Consider the following 13,384-nt stretch of genomic DNA (forward strand, 5'->3'; position numbering starts at 1 on the left):
CCCTTGTGTGGGTGTGTTTGTCTGTAAGGATGTAGGCATTAATGTGCATTAGTGGACAATGAATTGCGGCTGGGACAGTGGGGAGAATATGAATAGGGAACTTCCCACAACATCCGTGAGTCATCTTAATGGTGTCTCTGGATTTGCTCCCATCTGCATCAAACCAGGGTCTGAAAAATAAACTAAACCGCTGATAAGAGGAACGCTTGAGCTTTCAGCTGAGAAAGAATTAGTAGAGGCTTTGGAGTCTGTCAGCATCATGACTTCTTTTTGTTATCGGCTGTCCAAAGCAGATGGAACACAGACTTCAGTGGGGACAGTGCAGGGTTGACCAATGTCTATACGAAAGTTCTCGTTTTTATGTCAGCACCTTTATTTTTATATTATATTATTTATATATATATTTATTTTTCTTTATGTTCACCTCTATCCTCCCAACACCAACTGTTCATTAGCTGGTGACTACTAACCAATGGGCCCAATTACACTCGGCCCGGCTCCCTAATGAGACGCTGGAAAAGGATCCTTTTTCCTTGCAGAATCTCTGTTGACCTGGCTGGTGTGAGATAAACGTCCAGAGTGTCTTGGGTCCGCCATGAGGCCTCCTCCCAGTTGAACATGCCCATAATGATTCACAAGGAAGACATCCAGGTTGCATTTTTGCCAGATGTCTAAATGATTTCATGCAGGTCCTCTCATGAAGAGAACTGAGGCTCCACGTCGAGTTCTTCCCAAAAGGCTGAACTTCTCACCTTTTCTCCAATTGAGGCTCAGCTGCCCCGGAAGCAAATGTATTCATGATTATAGCTGGTGACTCACAATCAGCTGCTTTTTCCCATTTTCTTCACTTTTGAGCAAATGATGTACATTCTAACATACTTTTTTTTTAAATGCATAATGTTTCTCTTGCTGATACTCAGAAAAAAATCTGAACTGAAACAGGATTCTGCAGTTGGGTCAGTGAATATTTTACATAAGCGGCTTCTTTTCAAACGTTTTACAGAGGTAATAATAAAATCTCTCCCTGGGGATGAAAACACTTCATCTATTTGCAGTCCTTTGAAAATGAATCCCTGCACAGCCATGCGGTCCTACTCTGAGCGTTCCAGAAACAATAAGTCATCTAATGACAGTCCTTTAAAATGTCCCAAACACATTGCATTTCTCTTGACAGAACTGCTTTTGCACCTGATCTGAAGCCAAGAGAGTAACAAAGTGCCCCACGAGACACTGGTCCACATGGGAGCATAGAAGTTGATACGGAGCAGATCTGCTAGTGCTTCAGGGCCATGTGTGGGTGGTGTTCAGCAGTGATGATTGCCTGCTGCGTTATAGTCCAAGCAGGAAGAGAAAACATCTTCACTCGATCTGTAAATGTTTTCGATCGATGGGGATAGTGATGAAAACATGTTAAGCTTGCCTGAATAGGCAAACGTAATGTAATCTTGCTATTGTTCAGAGGTGTAAAAATAATCAGAAGGAGGGAGGGGTGTTAGTACTACTTCTGCTTTGCTAGGTTCCAGGAGGGTAAGTTGCAACCAGGCATGCATTTCATCAGACATAGGACCACCCTAACAACTGGCATGTATGGTGGTGGAATGCTAATGATTTCTGGTATTTCTGCAGTCACAGACTTTGACTCCTTCAAATCACAATGATGAACTCCCATGGATATAAAAGCATTTAAGAACAATAACAAGAATGCCTTCATTGACAGAGGGAAATTCGTTGAAGCTTCAATTGCTACTGTAATTTGAACAAGTACAACTTTTAGACCTTGTGGTCAAGCTCGTAGACCAACCCATTCTTGTGTGTTTGTCAAATATTGTGTTTACAGTGAATGCAATTTGCGCTGCAACTTCATGTCTACCTCTTCTGTTTTAAAGCGCTTCAAATTGCCACAAATAAGTAAAATGTCTAAAACTTCAGGAAGAGCACACGCCAATGATCGTCTTTTAATCCATATTGGCTTTGGACTTCAACTGCTGATCGCATAATCAAAACACTTGATCGGCCAAAGTTGAGGTACAGCTTGGTTCACCCCATGCGAATTCTTGAGCAAAGTACAGATATTTTAACTCTGGAAATATTAAGCTGTGTTGCCACACCACCACCCAAACACATCTGGCCCGACACTCAAAACCGGACCTCTGATCTCATCTGTCCATTGACTCAACGTTAAAACTGGAGACCCCTGCAGCGCAAATTACGTTCCATGTGAAAGCAGCTTAAAACTTTTCATTTAAAAGTAATTTCTTCAGTTTATATGAAACCTCTCTGACATCTTAGTTTTGATATATTGCGCTAGAAAATGCGTAACTTTCTATCAGTGTCATGTGACTGCAAAAATCAAAAGGGGATACATTTTCCAACTAACAAAGTGCTTGTTGCAAATGTGCATGACATTTAATATTGCCTGCTTTCCATGGCTGAGTTTTCTGCTGCTGGATTGAGTTTGCTTCTAATTTCTTGGTGGATTGAAGCTCCATCCATCCAACTATCCATCCATCCATCCATCCATCCATCCATTTTCTGAACTCATCCCTTTTGGGATCACTGGGCGAAGGCGGCGAATACCCTCAACAGGTCTCTAGTCTATTGCATAACAACACAATCACACACAGTTTCACACCAGGTAACAATTTAGAATCATCAATGTACCCATGTAGGATGTTTTTGGACTGTGGGAGGAAGCTGGAGCGCCCTGAGAGTGGAGTGAGAACATGCTAATGCCACAAAGGTGCCAACCAAAATTGGAATCAGGGCCTATTGCCTGTTTCTTTCTCTCACTCAGACAAAACCTTCTATTTAGCTTCACCACTTTACAATGCAAAGCTATGATGGCAACTTTAATGCACACTGTACAGTTTCCTTTCCTTCAAATTTCACCCAGGAAGAAAAATCAAAAGAGAGGTAAAGTTTTAATTGCCTGTAAAAAAAGATCAATTTAGTTTCTGTCGTTCCTTCAGTAAGTGGTTTTGTTATAGTAGCTAACTTTTGAAATCACAAAACACACACAGCTATGTTTCACTTTAGCTCCTTGCTGATTCAAGATTTTCAGATATTTGTTAAAAAAAAAAAAAAACTTTTTTTTTCCTTGTAAAAAGTGCAGACTCAAACTAGGCCATTACCATGATCTGCAGTGATGAAGGGATTTGTCCATTCAGGCATGACCAGGACTGGGGGGCATGAATCAAGATCACCATAAACAGAATTAAAAAGAATAAATACTTGGCGATCATAGGCGACAGGTGATTTATTCTAGACTTTCACAGCACTCACAGAACAGCAGCCCTGCAGAAATCAATATGTAATTATAGACATCCTACCCAAGGCTGTTCCTCTCCCAGCATCCACCTCCCACCACCCACCCTGCACCGACACCACCGCCCTCAAAACAAATGTCAGAACACGACCCAGTCTTAACAGAAAGAAATAGAAGGCTTTTACCCAGTAAAAACACAGCCTTGTGTTTTGTGTTTAGGCCAAATGTTCACAGTCAAGTACATTTGTCACAGATTTGTTTAAAAACTAAGCTTCTTATCATTTATTCCCAGTTTTTCATTTATAGTGTTGACACTTTGTCTGTCACAAAGACTTTCAAAAACATGAATATATAAACTGTTTATCTTAAAGTATTTGCCCATCTGGCTCGACACATACATGAACTGAAGTGACATCCCATGATCCACACAGCAGTCGTTACCGTTGGTAGCTGGACAAGCCTCAGCTCAGGTAAAGACTATCCACGGGTTCAGGCGTGTCTGAGCGTTCTTCCAGGAGCACATCTGTGAGCTCAAACGGCTCTCGGCCTTTCTTTTTAATTCATCCCAATGGTTGAGGTCAAGACTGTGTACAGACCAGTCAAGTTCCTCCACGCCAAACTGGATCGTCCATGTGTTATGGACCTTCTTTGTGTTTTGGTGAGCAGTCATGTTTGAAATGGAAGTAGCCAACACCAAACTTTTCTCACAAGGTTGGAATCATGAAATTGTCTGATATATTTTATTTTGCTAAACATTCGGAGATCTCTTCACTGGAGGACAAGGGGGGCAATCCCAGCACTTGAGAAACAACCCCACATCCTTAGCTCCACCGAACCTTACATTAGACACAACCCAGTCAGACAAGTTTGGCAACAAGAGACTTCTGTATCAGACTGTCAGATGCAGAAATCTGGTTCTTCAGTCCGTAGAACATGTGTCCTCTGCTCTAGAAGCTAAGGGGTGGCATGCTTTACATCCCAATGACCTATTCTTTCTGCAGAAAGTTGGTGATCTCTGCACACCATGAGCCTCAGCATCCTGTGACCTGCTGTGTCAGTTTATAAGGTTTATCACGTCATAGCTGAGTTGCTGTCATTCCCAATCACATCAACTTTGTTATGTCACCTTACTGTGGAAAATGAGGAGGCAGGAAAATGTATCCGCTGGACTTGTTACACAGGAACATTCTGTCACAGAAGCATGAAAGGATTCAGCAGACATGTAGGGGGTGATTTCAAAGAAATGTAGAAAGATTATAAACACCTGCAATTTTTAAAAAAAACTGTTTTGCCTTTTTTAAAGCTTGTCTTGTCCAGCAGCTTTTTAGTTCCGGCTACAAATGTAAATTCTTTAGGATTTTGATCTACTGACAAGGAAATTTCCCATTCGTGGGATTAATAAATCTAAATCTAATCTACTGCCTCCAAACTCATTGAGCATAACTGGGAAGCTGCTTGGGAAAGATGTTAAATGTAGGAGTTGTAGATTTTTAACCACAGTAGTGTGACGAGCTTGCAAAAGCGGCGTACTTGCGTTAGTCAACTTAGTACGGTGAGCTTCAACATCTTCTGCAGGAGCTGTGTCTGAAACTACTTCCATTCTCTGTGACTCAGTTTAACTACTGTAGTTGCTGTCCGAGAAGGGAAAAAATAAAAATAGGAATAAAGTTGGAGTAAATTTTTATTATGGTTTCCACACAAATAAGAAAATAATCTTAAGGTTTAGGAGGAGAATGATCATATTCTTAATTCCCTGGTTGGTTAAAATGATGCATCATTCAGATGGTTAAACTCTTGAAGTGCTGGAACGGCCAAAACGCATTGCTGCCAGACCGCCACGCCATGCCCGATGCTCAAATCGTGTTGCAGGACCTCTGAACGCTCCAGCTACAACGTTAACATTGAAACTGGATGCCCCTGATGCAGGGGATACCAGGGTGAGGGCAGTTAATGTCGTCACCATGTTATTTAGACTGATTGTGCTGGGCGAGGTTCTACCGCTGCTCCATTGAGAGCATTTATACATACAGTGTTTGTGCCTGGTTTTCCAGCTGTAGCTTTACAGCAGCGGACAGGAATGCGCTCCAGAGGGTCACCTCCACAGCCCAGTAGATCATCGGTCGCCCTCTCTCATCGCTGGAAGAACTACACAGTTCCCGCTGCCTCCAGAAAGCCGAAAATGTTTTACATTTTTCACCTCTGCCTTCGGGCAGAAGATACAAAACAATTAATCAAGGACAAATAGACAAAAAAAACAGTTTTTATCCAAGAGCCATCACAGTTTTATATGCTGCTAGATTCTGTGTGCCTTTTTAATGCAAATTTTTTAACTTGTTTGCACGATATTAGAAGCCGTGAATCAGCTTGACGTATGAATCTCTGATTTATTTGTTTATTTATTTTATTTCATTTTTTTAATTTTTCATTAACAAATGCACCAGAAGAGGACTACACTGGACTCAGTTTTGTTGTATTGTGTACAATAACAATAAACTTATTGAATTAGTCCATACAGATGCAAATACAGATACAAATATTATTCCTGCAAGCGTACAAACATCCTGTTTGTACAAAGGTGAGCATGCACCGGAGCTCAGTTGTTTGTCTGTTTGTCTGTTTATAAAAAACAAAACCAATAAGGAGTGCCCAGTCAACACCGCTCCAAGCCCCTGGTAAAAGGCAACAAAGTGGTGGCAGTCAGGGCCCCCCTTAATATATGTTGCCTCGGATTAAGGGGATCTGCCCCTGACACAAACCACCAAGACCAGAGAGTTACCCTGGGCTCACACTGCATCCAGTCCAGCTGCAGTATGGCCGCCCGAGTCTTTACGCAACTTGAAAAGTGAGAGAGGCACTCACATGGCATCCAGTCTGGTCCGACCTGTCCAGCACTCCAAATCTGTTTTGTTGGCTTCAAATTTTGGCCAGACGCCGGAGCCCTTTTTTGTGAAGTTGGGGCAAATTAAACTACCTAAACCGGCAATAACGCGAGGGAGTGTAAAGTGCATCAGATATATTTGTCAAAATAAAACCTATTTTTCACTGTACTCGCTGTGTTTTCACTGTGATGTAAACATTGCGTCCTTTGCCATGAAAAGAGGTAACAAAGTGTGTGGTAGGGCGTCCTATCGGTCATTTAACACCATGGCTGACGAGAGGCTGATCACAGAGGTCCAGAACCACCCCATCTTTTATAATCCTGCACATCCTTTTTAGAAGGATTACGACATAAAGGACAGAGCCATGGCTGCAGCAGGACCACAGCCATCCATAGCCAATGTGAGTCATCTGCCGTAGCTAGACTGCTCCGGTGGCTGCACCATACCTGGACTGGATGCAGCGTGAGCCCAGGGTCAGAAGGACCACTGCAGGATCACAGGAGCCTGAATACCACAAGTCCTAGTGGGGTCCCACCATGCCTGGGGTCCAGTGCAAGGCCCCATTCATCTGGCTGTCCCATCAGCCTCAGACAAGGGGCCTTTCACCACCCAGGAGTCCTGAGCATCCTGAGCAAAATTAAACATTTCAAAAAAATGTAACAATATTATATAAGTAGTTTCAGATTAATTAATTTGAGACACTTTTTGCAAAATAACTTTGTGTGATTCAAAATGAGCTTCAGTCTGTGGAATCAGCTCTGTACTTACTGTTATGAGCCTCAACTTGGAACTTCACGGAAAACATGGCAGGAGTTGAATAAAACCACAAATGTTGGATTCCATGTCAAACATGAAAACTGATTTTCACCTGGAATAAAATGAGCTGTTTTTCAAGCCCATCTGAAAGCTGAAAGATCTGCACTCACTCCTTAAGGGGTTGTGGCAGCCTTTTGAAGGTCCACTGATCTCTGTGGAGACGGCACAGAGCAGGGCCATGTGGGCTCTGTAGGCCATGACACATTGATGAACAGCACTACAGGGCTGAACTTTGAACATCGCTCTGTTCTGCTTCCCAGTTAAATCAATGAGGTAACCAGTCAATTGCCTACACTGACGCTATTGCCAAGCTCTTATCTGGCCCTGGCAGTTTAACACTGACCCCCGCACAGGTAGCAGGAGACACAATAATCCATCTCTCCTGGCCCAGACAGACTCATTTCATCTCATCACAGCTCCCCACATCCCCCCACAGCTCCTCAACCAGCCTCAAAGGTTCAGTTATTCAAGCTGAATCCAAACCATTCTGTCCTTCCCTCCCTCCCCAGGTGCAGAGTTTTAGCTCCCCTTTATTGATCTTCTCATCCATTCCCTGCTGCTGCATTAGTCACCCTTTCCTGATCCATCTCCAGCATCCTCAGTCATCCTCCATGCTGCTTTCAAAGGTGTCTCTCCTCACCCCGCAGCACTGGCTGTGAGCGCATGTCAGCCCGAACAGAGACTCAAACGAATCCACACTCTGACAAGAGTCAGACGTTTCACGCCGCAAACCTTTTTAAGGATCACAGAAAACAGTAACGTTCTGAGACTGTTCATGTGATTTTGGGTTTTTTTGTCCAACTTTTGCAGCATTCCTAAAATACAATTGACAATAGTTTTCTTTTCTGAGCTTTTCAGAGGGAGGGAGGAGTCTGTAAACATTCGCTGTTACACGGTATTGCAGAGACACTTTGAAATTGTTCCAATATTACAGTTTCTGATCAGATGACAAATTATCTCTGCTTTTTGTAAGAACTAATTATCAACTGCTTTGTATGCAATGTAACACTAATCTCACAAAACAATTCCAATTTCACATTGTTCTCTGCATTCATGGCAGTAGAGGGAATTTGGGGTAACCTTTGTGAATTTAGTGCTCTCGTCATATTTTTCTGAAACAGTCTGAAAATACCTTTTGTTCCAGAACCTGCTGCCATCATGTCATATACACAGATCCCTTTTTAGTGAATCCCCACCCCTCCAAACAGTCAGATTTCTCAAACATACATGTTGAAGTGCTCTTGAGCAATAATTCTCCAGTCTCTCTGAAGAGCTGGAACTTTCTCTGCACTCTGTCTTGTTTCTTTTAGCAGTACTCATGTCCGTCCGGTTAACACAGCTCACATTATTTTCAAAAGATTCAAAATGGGATCCTTTGTTGTGACTTAATTTTTCTTTTCATGCCGGAATCCGTCTTTCGTCAACGTCAAAGACATCATGAGCAAACCTCTAAATAAATCTATGTGAAAAGGTTAAAAGACGCTGAAAAAAACAGAAAAAACAAAAGAAAATCTTTAGAGAGGTGCGTGAAGTGAAGATGACTGAACAGTATAGAATTCAAAATAAGTGTTTGATAAACTGAATTGAACTGAAATTTAAGAGGGGTTTGAGAGAAACCTGTGCTTCTCAAGTGAACCAAGAGATGGAGGGGCTGGAAGATAGAAGTGAGTCTGTGAAAGCTTATGAGCAGCAGACACCGACATTAAAGATGTATTATCAGCAGACTGTGTCTGTGTTAACATAGAGGCTCAGCTGACACACTGACTATCTGTCCAGCTTCAGAGACAAAGCTGCTGCCTTTTACTTCATCAGCTTTAGCAGCAGCTGCTGGAATCCAGAAACATCCTGTCATGATGTACACCACTATATGAGCTTTTACATTGTCACAATCAGCTCTCTACTAATCTGCACCAAAGCTTATTGTCACGGATTGTCTTTACCATTTGGCACCTGAACAGGTTCACTTCACTTCAATATGAATGTTAAAAAAACTTTACAGAGACACAGGAGCGAAAATCTCCTATGGAGAGAAGCTCTGCAGCCTGGGGGTGCAGGCAGGTTGTGCTTTTAAAGTTTTGCTCAACAGAGTAATTTTCTAAAAACAAACTAATGAAACTGTGCCGATGTAGAGTAAGATGCTTGGAGACCACACCCATCCAGCAAAAAGGGCTTTACCTACTACCCTCTGACAGATGTTACATGAGCCAGCCAGCAAATGCAAAAAGGCTCAGAGAGTTACCCCCAAGCTGTCAGACTATTGAACCTTTTAATGAGCAAGACTGGAAATGTAATATTATGTGTAATAACATCCCCCAAACGCAACCTTTGGATTTAATCTTTCATTCATTCATTCATTCATTCATTCATTCATTCATTCATTCATTCATTCATTCATTCATTCATTCATTCATTCATTCATTCAAAACACTTCCTAAAAACTTTTTACTGCAGGCTTTTTACTGATCACATTTTACTGTAAACAAGAAAAGGAGTGGAGTTGTTCACATCTCCAAGATGTGAGGATCACACATTTTCTCATTTTGTTCTGTTGATGGTGGAGTTCTGTCATAATAGAAAAAACCTTTTTTACTCAAAGAGCCATTTGGGACCGCCCCTAATGAAAAGAAAGCACCCGGAGCCACAACCCGTTTTGACATCACTATATATATTATGCATGTATATATTATTCAAAGGTGCTCATTATGTCGATCGCGATCGATGCTTCAATGACATGAGATCGCGGGCCAGAAAAGATTAAAAAAATAAAGTACTTCTTTAAAATCCACCAGCCAGTCAAAATCCTCACTGAGAAGTACGGGACTTGATTGACATGTAGATTGGGCAATCGGACATCGTCTGAAGCATACGTCGCTGCAAATGCACATTGTGTTCTTTAAAGGATGATACCGCGGCCGTGTGTGGGAGGAGCTACTCGTTCTGGTCTGATCGCTGCATGGAGTGATGTCAATGCATGGTAGACGCTGAGAATGTGGAGAGATCAGGTTTATTATTTTGAAGAGTTCTACTTGGTAATCATGTTTCCATGTTTGAGTTCATAAAATCATCCCAGGGAAAGTCTCGGCTTCAACTCCCGCAGGGAAAGCTGCATCTCAATCTGACGCCCGTGTTTCCATCTCTCTGACAGAGTTTGAAGCCAAAGCCCGTCCTCCGCCTCTCCACCTGCTTTTCCTCTCTACCTGTTCACCTGTTCATATCCTCTGCAGCTGAGAGTTGTTTCCTCTGCGCTCCTCAGTGTATTATACACAGAGAGCGCAAAATAAGGTCATAGCAGGATGACACGATAGCCGGGGCGCTCCAGCGCCGCACAAGGATGAAAGAGCCGGACGCAGGTTATAGCGGGGATAGAGCGGGTTAAGCAAATGAATGGAAGAAGGCGGCCCGCTGAAGAAAAATTCAATGATGTACACATTTTATTATTAGTCTGAACTTTCTTTTATTTAGAAAAATCTTTTATTTTGCTAAATCAGTCCAGTACAAAAAAAAAACATCAACAAAAACTGTGTTGGGCGGTTTTTGGCTGGGTCTGGCGGTTTTCAGATGACTTTTGGGCTGGAAAACTGTGACTCTATCTGGCAACACTGGCGCAAACTCTCTGTCATCAGCGAGTTGCTCTCTGCCCCGCGGCACGTCAAGTTCCCGGCAGAAGATCGGAGTGTTTATTGAAGCCGCCCCGTGTGTCTCCTCCTGCTATCAGCTCTGCAGGTCTCGCCCGATAAATACAAGCTCATTACGAAGCTGTTTTTTACGTGGCACTCGCTTCGTGCGGAGCCAGCAGCGCCTTTGAAAAGGCATGAAAAATGAACAAAATAAAATAAAATTTAATTATTATAAAATACTCATTATTTTCCAAAGTCACAGGGAGCCACAACAGAAGGATGAAAGAGCCACATGTGGCTCCGGAGCCATGGGTTGGCGACCCCTGGGCTATACAAATAAAATTGAATTGAATTGAATTGAATTGATTGTCTGTATAAATAGTGATTCACTCAACATGGATGGTGTCATAATGTTACATGTGAACATCTTGCATAACTAAACAAAAGACATTAATTTTCTTAACCAGCTTTTTTCCCTTTCGAGGTCACAGGCTGCCAGAGCCTAACCTGGCTTCTGTTGGACAAAGGTGGGGCTGAAAGGAGCATCCTCCATAGGGTGGCTGGGCGCTCCCTCAGAGATAGGGTGAGAAGCTCAGTCCCCCACAGAGAGGTCTGATCAGATTCGGAGTAGAGCTGGTTCGGATGCTCCCTGGATGCCTCCTTGGGGAGGTGTTTCGGGCACACGATGCTAACCTGTCACAGGGCAGATTCAAAACAAATTAACTTTTCAAAACTAGCATCAGCTTCCCTAATGCCAGACAAGAACATTAAAGAATGTTGATTCTTTGGCATGTTTTCTTTAGACCAGTCCACACATCCTTTCTACATCTGTGTTTATGGAGTTGTTGATAAGAAAACATACTCCTCCCACACAATGTTCATGCTGCTGTTAAGCATGTAGTATTGGCTCAGATTTAGCAGAGATGTGCATTTGCAGTTCTTATCAGTCTAAAGTAAACCTTTTTGTTTCAAAGTAAAAGTAGTAAAATCCTGTTCATTTGCAATTTCGCAGACTGCTTGTTGCAGTCCTGCCAACTTAGGGCGGAGTCTTTTTATTAATCATAAAAGCCCAATGGTTTCATTGAACAATCTGGTTTATATAGAAAATGTGCAACGTAACCATTGTGCTATCCAATGGGGTCAAGATGACCATTGACGTGTTCTCCCTACCATGACAAAGGTGGAAAGATTTCATGTAATCAATGGACACAAGCGAAGATCACAAACCATTGAAGAAAAAAGGTTCAGCGCACTGTCTAGTGGGTCTAGATGACCCAACTCCCAATGTTAAAGGCCCTAGGATTGCACAAGGGTTGAACAGCAATGCAGCTCATGTACAGCTGAAGTCTCTATTGATAATCTGGACCAACAGTGATTTGTGAAAGAGCTGTACTTCAATGGACTGAGACAGCATTCCCACTAGTGGAGACGGGGATAAATATGGAAAGCAGGTGTGTGATGCTGTTCGTTTGGATTGTTTTTCAACCTCATTGACCTTTCTGATGATGGGCAACTAAAGCCTCATTCTGACTGAGCAGTCCGGTCTGGTCCAATATGGTATTTTCAGCGTTTTCATCATAAAATGGACCCACTAATCCGGAGCAAACTAAACCCTTTTTGGGCCCTTGTAGGTTGTAGGTTCATAGAAAAATTGAACGGACCGGTTAGGGCGGAGCTACTGTTGATACCCGTTGATTGGGTGAAGGTGATTGCAACAAAAGAAAGCAAAGTATTCCTCTTTACTGCCTGCAGTCTTCTCTCAGACAACATGAAATGCTTTGTTTAGACGAAGTAACAAAAGCCAAGCTGGATGACCTCCATTGTTGATGTTGTTGTTAGCTTCACTCCGCATGCACTGTGACGACTTTGAGTGGAAATGCTCACCTGAAACGCCTGGATCATTCTAAACCGGACCGTACCATGCCGTCCCGTACCGTGCTTCTCAGAAACGCTTAAGCAGGGCAAACAAACCGAATATGGAGGAACACAGCAATAAGGCAGCTTCAAAAGTAAACCATTTTTTTCTTCTAGAAACTGGTTCTGTCGAGGCGGCAACCCCCCGAATCCGATGGTGGACAGTAAGGGCTGCTGTCAAGCTGAAGAAGGAGTCCTACCAGGGCTGGCTGGCTTGTGGGACTCCAGAGGCAGCGGACAGGTAGCAGCAGTCTAAGCGAGCTGCAGACTGGATGAAGTCCACTCTGAGTACCACAAGTCTCTGGATGCTTGGATGCTCTCTGGATGCCTCCCTGGGAAGGTATTCCGGGCATGTCCCACTGGGCGTAAATCCAGGGAGGACCCAGGATACGAGAGACTACATCTCTCGGCTGGCTCTTGAACCTCTTAGGGTCCCTCCAGAGGAGCTGGAGGAAGTGGGAGATGGAAGTCTGGGCATCTTTGCTTAGAGTGCTGCTGTCACAACCCGGCCCCGAATGAGTGGAAGAAGATGGATGAATGGAAACTGCCTTGTTTAACTTTTAAGCCACCACAGTTAAAGCAATAACTGACCTGGCTTCAGTTGCTTTTGTTTCAAAACCCAGTTTTAAATAAAAAGTGCTATTGTTACCCATCAAATTTGGAAACTTAAAATTGGACAATAGTGTGACATTTGTCAACAAAGGTCGCCTTCAATTATTCAAAATCAAATTGGGAAGGTTAGATCTTGTAAAATTTGTTGAGAAAAGCATTTATGTCTTCAATTTGTCTCAGTTTGATTTCATGACTTGCCTGCCTTCTCACACAATTTTCTCACAAGTTGATTCATAGAAACTAAACCAAGAATATTTGGGATTAGGTAGAGACAACCAGGA

The sequence above is a fragment of the Oryzias latipes genome, chromosome 1, assembly GCF_002234675.1.
Source record: "Oryzias latipes chromosome 1, ASM223467v1".
NCBI lineage: Eukaryota > Metazoa > Chordata > Actinopteri > Beloniformes > Adrianichthyidae > Oryzias > Oryzias latipes.